The 8,939-nt window shown below is 49.0% G+C and overlaps 1 long non-coding RNA gene across 1 annotated transcript in view; it reads right to left on the minus strand.

Annotated features, from left to right (window-relative positions):
* Positions 1 to 258: 258 nt before the first annotated feature.
* LOC116967803 overlaps positions 259 to 8,939 on the minus strand; it is a 22,239-nt gene continuing 13,558 nt past the window's right edge. Inside the window, exon 3 of the long non-coding RNA XR_004410327.1 lies at positions 259 to 369. This is a non-coding gene — a long non-coding RNA (uncharacterized LOC116967803). The remainder of the gene's footprint in view (positions 370 to 8,939) is intronic.

Below are 8,939 nucleotides of genomic sequence, written 5' to 3' on the forward strand. Positions count from 1 at the left end.
TCCGCCAAGAATCTTGTGCATGCGCAGTAAGCTGACGCGCAGTACGCAGAGCAGCACATGCACGCAGTCCACGGTGTAAAGGCAGAATTTCAGCTGCCTTTATGGACCGTTGCCACTGATGGCGTGAAGCATCGTTGACGGCAGGTGAGTAGCACATACTTCTGCGTTTTACATATACTGCGGATGAAAGTCACGGGTGAATTATGCCTCACTACGAGATCGATCTCTTAGGGAAGCATAATTCTCCCGTGCCTTTACTATTTATGACCATTTTATATTGTTTTATATATATTTTATATATATAAAATAAGGACCATTTTATAATTTGAGTCAGGGTAGGCACAGCCTACCTTACCTGACGGCACATGCCTGTCCTGGATGGACCAGCCCGGGACCGTGTAAGACTGATCAGGGTGGATCACTTGGGCCAGCACTGGGCCCAGGCGGTTGGCCATTACCTTGGCAAAGACCTTGCAGTTGGTACAGAGGAGGGAGACTGGGCGCCGGTTTTTTAGACGGTGGAGATCGCCCTTCTTGGGCAGAAGGACCATGACAGCCCTTCCTCCGCCAAGGCAGGGGCATTTCTCCAGTCGCCAGGCTCTCCCTCAGTACCATGGTGTAGTTCTCCCCCAGAAAATGCGGAGGAACTCTGCTGTCGCCCCTGTCCAGGCCCCTTCGGATCTGATGGTGGGCCGCGGTCAGTTCATCAAGTGTCAGGGGGGCATCCAGACATTCGGCCCCCTCCGGGTCGACCAATAGACAATTTAGACAATAGACAATAGGTGCAGGAGGAGGCCATTCAGCTCTTCGAGCCAGCACCGCCATTCAATGTGATCATGGCTGATCATCCCCAATCAGTACCCCGTTCCTGCCTTCTCCCTATATCCCCTGACTCTGCTATTTTTACGAGCCGTATTTTTACGAGCCCTGACTCCCCCAACATCGGGAACATGATTCCTGCCTCTAGTGTGTCCAAGCCCTTAACAATCTTATATGTTTCAATGAGATAACCTCTCATCCTTCTAAACTCCAGAGTGTACAAGCCCAGCTGCTCCATTCTCTCAGCATATGACAGTCCCGCCATCCCGGGAATTAACCTTGTAAACCTACGCTGAACTCCCTCAATAGCAAGAATGTCCTTCCTCAAATTGGCTAGACCATGGCTAGACCTTCCCACAGATCACTGCACTCGCCCCCGCTGGAACTATCTGGTGAGAACAAGGTCCCATAAAAGGAACGAACTGCTGCGTTAATGTCCTCTGGTTCGGTGACGGAGGAGTCATCATCAGCTATCAGCTCCACTAACCGCTGACGGACTCCCCGCCACTTCTCCAGCGAGTAGAAGAAGGGTGAACTGCGGTCCAAATCGTGGAGCAATTGGATCCGTGACCTCACGTACGCGCCTCGGGATTGCTCCAACTGTAGCTCCTTCAGCGCGTCCTTCTTCTCCTGGTATTCCCTCCAGAGGATCGTGTCATTCTTGCCATAGAGGGAGTACAGAGAAGGTTCACCAGACTCCTGGGATGGCAGGACTTTCATATGAAGAAAGACTGCAGAGACTCGGCTTGTACTCGCTAGAATTTAGGAGATTGAGGGGGGATCTTATAGAAACTTACAAAATTCTTAACGGGTTGGACAGGCTAGATGCAGGAAGATTGTTCCCGATGTTGGGGAAGTCCAGAGCAAGGGGTCACAGTTTAAGGATAAGGGGGAAGTCTTCTAGGACCGAGATGAGAAAAACATTTTTCAAACAGAGAGTGGTGAATCTGTGGAATTCTCTGCCACAGAAGGTAGTTGAGGCCAGTTCATTGGCTATATTTAAGAGGGAGTTAGATGTGGCCCTTGTGGCTAAAGGGATCAGGGGGTATGGAGAGAAGGCAGGTACAGGATACTGAGTTGGATGATCAGCCATGATCATATTGAATGGCGGTGCAGGCTCGAAGGGCGAACCTCCAGCACCTATTGTCTATGTTTCTATGCCCGCGACGGTCTGACGTGGACGCGAATCCAAATCGAGCCGCTCGCTCCCGAGCTGTCTGATCTTGGAATCGCGTCCCTTGTGTACGGGAGGACGCGATTCCCTCTAGTGTACTCCTGACAGAAACTCCAGATGTGAGCCTTGCCCACGTCCCACCGTAGCCGCATGGAGTGAAATCCTCCCCGCTTCCCCATCCAGGTATTCCAGAACCTCTCAAACGAGCCCTGGAAGCGGCGATCCTCCAGCAGCCGGTTGTTAAAGTGCCAGTACGCGGACCCTCCCCTCGTGTGCAGTGGGATAAACTCCGCCCTGTGGTCCGAGCACGTAGATATAACTCTTAGGACTAACAGAATCATGGGATACGGGGAGAAAGCAGGAACGGGGTACTGATTCTGGATGATCAGCCATGATCATATTGAATGGCGGTGCTGGTTCGAGGGGCTGAATGGCCTACTCCTGCACCTGTTTTCTATGTTTCTATGTTTCCATCACTGGTACTGAACTTCCCACCATCGGAAAGTTCCGTAGGAGGCGTTACCTCAAAGAGCCAGCAAATTTTATCAAAGACCCACACCAACCGGGCCACGCTCTCATCTCACTTCTACCAGGTGGCACCGTGACACAGCGGTAGAGTTCCTCCTTAATGCGCCAGGGACCCAGGTTCGATCCTGACTACGGGTGCTGTCTGTACGGAGTTTGCACGTTCTCCCCGTGACCTGCGTGAGTTCTCTCCAAGATCTCCGGTTTCCTCCCACACTCCAAAGACCTACAGGGTTGTAGGCTAATCGGCTTGGTATAATTGTAAATTGTCCCTAGTGTGTGTAGGATGGCGTAAGTGTGCGGGGATCGCTGGTCGGCGTGGACTCGGTGGGCCGATGGGCCTGTTTCTGCGCTGTATCTCTAAATGAAACTAAACCATTGCAAAGAAGGTACAGGAATCCGAGAATTATGAAACCAGGTTCAAGAATAGCTTCAACCCAACAACCTTCAAGGTCTTGAACACCAGACATCACTAACTTTTAGTTTAGTTTAGATTAGAGACACAGTGTGGAAACAGGCCCTTCGGCCCACCAAGTCCGTGCCGACCAGCGATCCAAGATTCAAGAGAGTTTATTGTCATGTGTCCCAGATAGGACAATGAAATTCTTGCTTTGCTTCAGCACAACAGAATATAGTAGGCATGAATACAGAACAGATCAGTGTGTCCATATACCATTGAATATATATGTATATATACACACATAAATAAATAAACAGATAACGTGCAATGGGCTATTAAAGTTCAGAGTTTTGTATGAGTTGAGTTTAATAGCCTGATGGCTGTGGGGAAGCAGCTATTCCTGAACCTGGATGTTGCAGATTTCAGGCTCCTGTACCTTCTACCTGAAGGTAGCGGGGAGATGAGTGAGTGGCCAGGATGGTGTGGGTCCTTGATGATGCTGCCAGCCTTTTTGAGGCAGCGACTGCGATAGATCCCCTCGATGGTAGGGAGGTCGGAGCCGATGATGGACTGGGCAGTGTTTACAACTAACACTGTCCTACACCCACGAGGGACACTTTTTACATTTATGCCAAGCCAATTAACCTACAGACCTACACGTCTTTGGAGTGTGGGAGGAAACCGAAGATCTCGGAGAAAAGTCACGGGGAGAACGTACAAACTCCATACAGACAGCACCCGTAGTCGGGATCGAACCCGGGTCTCCGGCACTGCATTCGCTGTAAGGCAGCAACTCTACCGCTGCGCCACCATGACCGCCCGTAATCTGAACAACAATGAACAACTGCATTACCGAAATTGGTATATTTTAGCATGAATTTATTAAAAGGTATTTGATATTATCTATATATTTCACTCACGTGCTTATTAAGCTGCTGCTTCATTGTTCTGATGTCAGTACATACAGTGTGACTGAAACACGTTTGATTCTTGGCATTTCATGATTGCGATCTTCAGTCCTTTTGCATTTTACTTGTCCTTCTCATGTAATTCAATAATTAATGTTCATAATTTTCTTGCAAAAAAATAAATCAAAGTCTGTGGAGCCAAAGATGGTCCTCAGTGGTTCATAATCAAGAATGAATCCACCTCTTGGTTAAAGATTCCCATCCATTGGCCATTGAGGAAGGTGCCGCAACCTACCAAGAACCAGCGGACCAGTGAATCAAGAACCAGGTTTAAGGTGAGGGGGGAAAGATTTCATAGGAACCTGAAGGGCATCTTATTTTACACCAAGGGTGGCGTGCATATGGAACGAGCTGCCAGAGGAGGTAGTTGAGTTAAGGGCCTGTCCCACTTACGTGATTTTTTCGGCGACTGCCGGCACCCGTCATAGTCGCAGCAGGTCGCCGAAAATTCTCTAAATGTTCAAAATCCAGCGGCGACCAGAAAAAGGTACGACTCTTTGGGTGACTACTCACCACCAGACCAGGCGTCACCCCGCGACAAGACCTCAACTCCTCCGAGAGGGAGTCCACCTGCCAGGGACCCACATTTCCCCCAGTTGATCCTGGCAGAGGAGGCGGCCGAGAAGACTTGTTGCCACTCACGCATCCTCCGCAGGTCGACGGGGTCGGTGACCATGAGGAGCACGTCATCGGCGTAGACCGAGAGGACCACCTCCATGTCCGGCTCGCGTAGAACCATGCCCGTCCACTTCCTCCGAAGCAGATGGCTCCATGCAGATGGCATACAGTTGGCCTGACGTGGGGCATCCCTGACGTACTCCTCTGCGGAAGAGAATGGGGGCCGTCAAGGATCCATTGACTTTCACGAGGCACTCCGCGGCGGTGTACAAACGCCGGATCCGGGACACAAAGTGCGGACCGAACCCAAACGCCCGCAGAGTCCTCAACAGATACTCGTGATCCACCCTGTCAAAAGCCTTCTCCTGGTCGAGGGAGAGAAAGGCAGTGGGTACACCGGTCTCCTGAGCCAGGCAGACCAGGTCCCGGACCAGTTGGATATGTGTAGGAAGGAACTGCGTATGGAACGAGCTGCCAGAGGAGGAAGTTGAGGTAAGAGCCTGTCCCACTTAGGTGATTTTTAGGTGACTGCCAGCAGCCAGGACAATGGAATTCACTGAGGTCATCACCGGCGACAACCTACGACAGCCCAAATTGTTGCCACTGTCCGAGACATTTGTTCAAGATGTGAAAATGTTTCGGCAGCCGCCTTTAGTCGCCTAAAAAAATGCCTAAGTGGGACAGGCCCTGTAGTGACCATCTCATCGTTTAACAAACATTGAGACAGGTAGAGGAATACTCTATTGTACTTCTGCAGGTGTACAGTGGAGAGCATATGGACTGGGTGCACCAAGGCCTGGTTCGGCCTAGCGGTGAAAGAGATGGCAGCCCCATCCATTACTGATACTGAACTGTGTAGGAATTGTGCACGTTCTTCCTTCAGCAGGGTGACCAAAACTCAACACAATACTCTAAGTGTGTAGGAAGGAACTGCAGATGCTGGTTTAAACCGGAGATAGACACAAAATGCTGGAGTAACTCAGCGGGACAGGCAGCATCTCTGGAGAGAAGGAATGGGTGACGTTTTGGGTCTCGACCCTTCTTCACGCTGATTAGGGATAAGGGAAATGAGAGATATAGACGGTGATGTGGAGAGATAAAGAACAATGAATGAAATATATGCAAAATATTAGCGATGATAAAGGAAACAGGCCGTTTGTTGGGTGAAAATGAGACTTGGGTGGGGGAGGGATAGAGAGAGAGGGAATGCCGGGGCTACCTGAAGTGAGAGAAATCAATATTCATGTCAGGTACATACCTACGACAGGTACATGGATAGGACATTTTTAAGAGGGATATGGGCCAAACGCAGGTAGGTGGGACTAGTGTAGATGGGGCAGGTTGTTGCTGTGGGAAAGTTGGGCTGAAGGACCTGTTTCCACGTTATATGACTCAATGACAATGACACTATCCTTGCTGATATTTTATTATTATTAATGTTTAGTGTTTTCTGAGTCATTCGTAACTGTCACTGTATGTCATGTTGTTACTTGTGGGCAGAGCACCAAGGCAAATTCCTTGTATGTGAATACTTGGCCAATAAACTTACTTACTTACTGGCTTACTTAAATTGCCCCTTGCAGTGAATGGGAGGGGCTGGGGTGTGAAGGTACACACTACCCTGACAATTGTTTCACTGGTAGATAGAATGGTTAAGAAGACTTTGGGTTCATTGGCCTTCATCAGATAGAATTTTGATTTTAGTTTAGTTTAGAGTAGAGATACAGCGCGGAAACAGGCCCTTCGGCCCACCGGGTCTGTGCCGACCAGCGATCACCTCACACTAAAGGGCCTGTCCCACTGGACGAGCTAATTCAAGAGTTCTCCCGAGTTTGCCCTGATTCGAACTCGGAGATTTACGGTAATAGCCACTCGTGGGTACTCGGGGCTCTCATGTTGAAAAATCTTCACGAGTCTTCACGAGCTTACCACGTTCCCCGAGTACCTGCCGTTAGCGTTACGAGCCGCTAAGAGACGTCCCCAAGCTCCGACGTACCCGCTACATACATTCTACATCCTTACCACGAGTTTGATTTTTTTTTAAATTCGGGAGAGCTCTTGGGTAAACTCGTATAGTGGGACAGGCCCTTAACACTATCCTATACACATTAGGGACCATTTACATTTATACCAAGGCAATTAACCTACAAACCTGTACGTCTTTGGAGTGTGGGAGGAAACCGAAGATCTCGGAGAAAACCCATGTAGGTCACGGGGAGAACGTGCAAACTCCGTACAGACAGCACCCGTAGTCGGGATCGAACCCAGGTCTCCAGCGCCCCTGTCCCACTTAAGAAACCTGAACGGAAACCTCGGGAGACTTTGTGCCCCACCCAAGGTTTCCGTGCGGTTCCCGGAGGTTTTTGTCAGTCTCCCTACCTGCTTCCACCACCTGCAACCTCCGGCAGCCACCTGCAACCTCCGGGAACCGCACGGAAACATTGGGTGGGGCGCAAAGTCTCCAGAGGTTTCCGTTCAGGTTTCCTAAGTGGGACAGGGGCACCCAGCAACTCTACCACTGCGCCACCACAACCGCCAATTGAGTAGAAAAATTGAGACATTATAATACAGTTCTACAAGAAATTGCTGAGGCTGCTCTTAGAACATTGAGTCTGAAGAAGGGTCTCGACCTGAAACGTCACCCATTCCTTCTCTCCAGAGATGCTGCCTGTCCTGCTGAGTTACTCCAGCATTTTGTGTCTGTCTTCGATTTAAACTAACATCTGCAGTTCCTTCCAACACCGAGGTACTGTAGATAATAGTTCAGGACCGCTCTCTGGTTGTGGTAGGATGATTCAGTTGCCTGATAACAGCTGGGAAGAAACTGTCTCTGAATCTGAAGGTGTGAGTTTTCACACTTCTGTACCTTCTGCCCGATGGGAGAGGGGAGAATATTTTATTTAATTCTGAGGCTTACTTTGATTTGATTTTTTGATTTTATCTTTTGATCTTATTCTGAGGCTGTGGCCTGTGGTCCTAGACTCTTCCCTCTGGTGGCAACACACTCTCCACATCCACTCTATCCAGGCCCCTCATCCTTCTAAACTCCAGCGAGTACAGGCCCAGCACTGCGGTCAAACGCTCTTCGTGAAGAGGAACACTTCGGATCGATATGGGTTGATTATGTTCCTCGATGCTCGGATCAGGGTCCTTTGATGATTAAACCAATAATTCTCCTTGCCAATTGGGGAACAACTAATAGCTAATCAATACATTCCAATACACGCGATTAGCAATTAGTGGAATGGCTGGAGTTAAGGTCCAAGTCAACATTAGCAAACCTTGATCGATTGGGCTGGGCCACAGATGACTCTGGATGGCGGAAACTTGGCTTTGCTTATGAACTGGTTAAATTTAATTAAGGCAAAGCCTCACAGGGAAGACACAACATGCAGGAGTAACTCAGCGGGACAGGCAGCATCTTTGGAGAGAAGCAATGGGTGGCGTGTCGGGTCGAGACCCTTCTTCAGACCAGTTCAGTTCAGTTTCAGTCTAGTTTATTGTCACGTGTACCGAGGTACAGTGAAAAGCTTTTGTTGCGTGCTAACCAGTCAGCGGAATGACAATATATGATTATAATTGAGCCATTTAATAGACAATAAACAATAGACAATAGGTGCAGGAGTAGGCCATTCAGCCCTTTGAGCCAGCACCGCCATTCAATGTGATCATTCCAGAACCAGGGGCCACAGTCTTAGAATAAACGGGAGGTCATTTAAGACTGAGGTGAGAAAAAACTTTTTCACCCAGAGAGTGACACAGAGGGCAGTGGAGGCCAAGTCACTGGATGGATTTAAGAGAGAGTTAGATAGAGCTCTAGGGGCTAGTGAGGTCTAGGGATATGGGGAGAAGGCAGGCACGGGTTATTGATAGGGGATGATCAGCCATGATCACAATGAATGGCGGTGCTGGCTCGAAGGGCCGAATGGCCTCCTCCTGCACCTATTTTCTATGTTTCTATGTTTCTATTATGGCTGATCATCCCCAATCAATACCCCGTTCCTGCCTTCTCCCCATATCCCCTGACTCCGCTATTTTTAAGAGCCCAATCTTGCTCTCTCTTGAAAGCATCCAGAGAATTCCACAGACTCACCACTCTCTGTGAGAAAAAGTGTTTCCTCGTCTCCGTTCTAAATGTACATTTACAGTGTACAGATACATGATAAAGGAATAACGTTTAGTGCAAGGTAAAGTCAGCCAAATCCGATCACGGATAGTCCAAGGTAGATAAAAATGCTGGAGAAACTCAGGAAACTTGAAATTAAAATTTAATTTAAAGTGATATTTGAAAAACAGACAAGCGACTGTTGGCTGGATTCCGTGCGATCAACGCCTTGACCTGAACAAACAAACGAACGAACGAACATAGACTTGTCCCCTGTGTTGAGGATTCTAAACTAGAGTGCCCCTCCCCTCCCCCACACCAGGTCACCCT

This window comes from Amblyraja radiata, chromosome 41, assembly GCF_010909765.2.
Source record: "Amblyraja radiata isolate CabotCenter1 chromosome 41, sAmbRad1.1.pri, whole genome shotgun sequence".
Lineage (NCBI taxonomy): Eukaryota > Metazoa > Chordata > Chondrichthyes > Rajiformes > Rajidae > Amblyraja > Amblyraja radiata.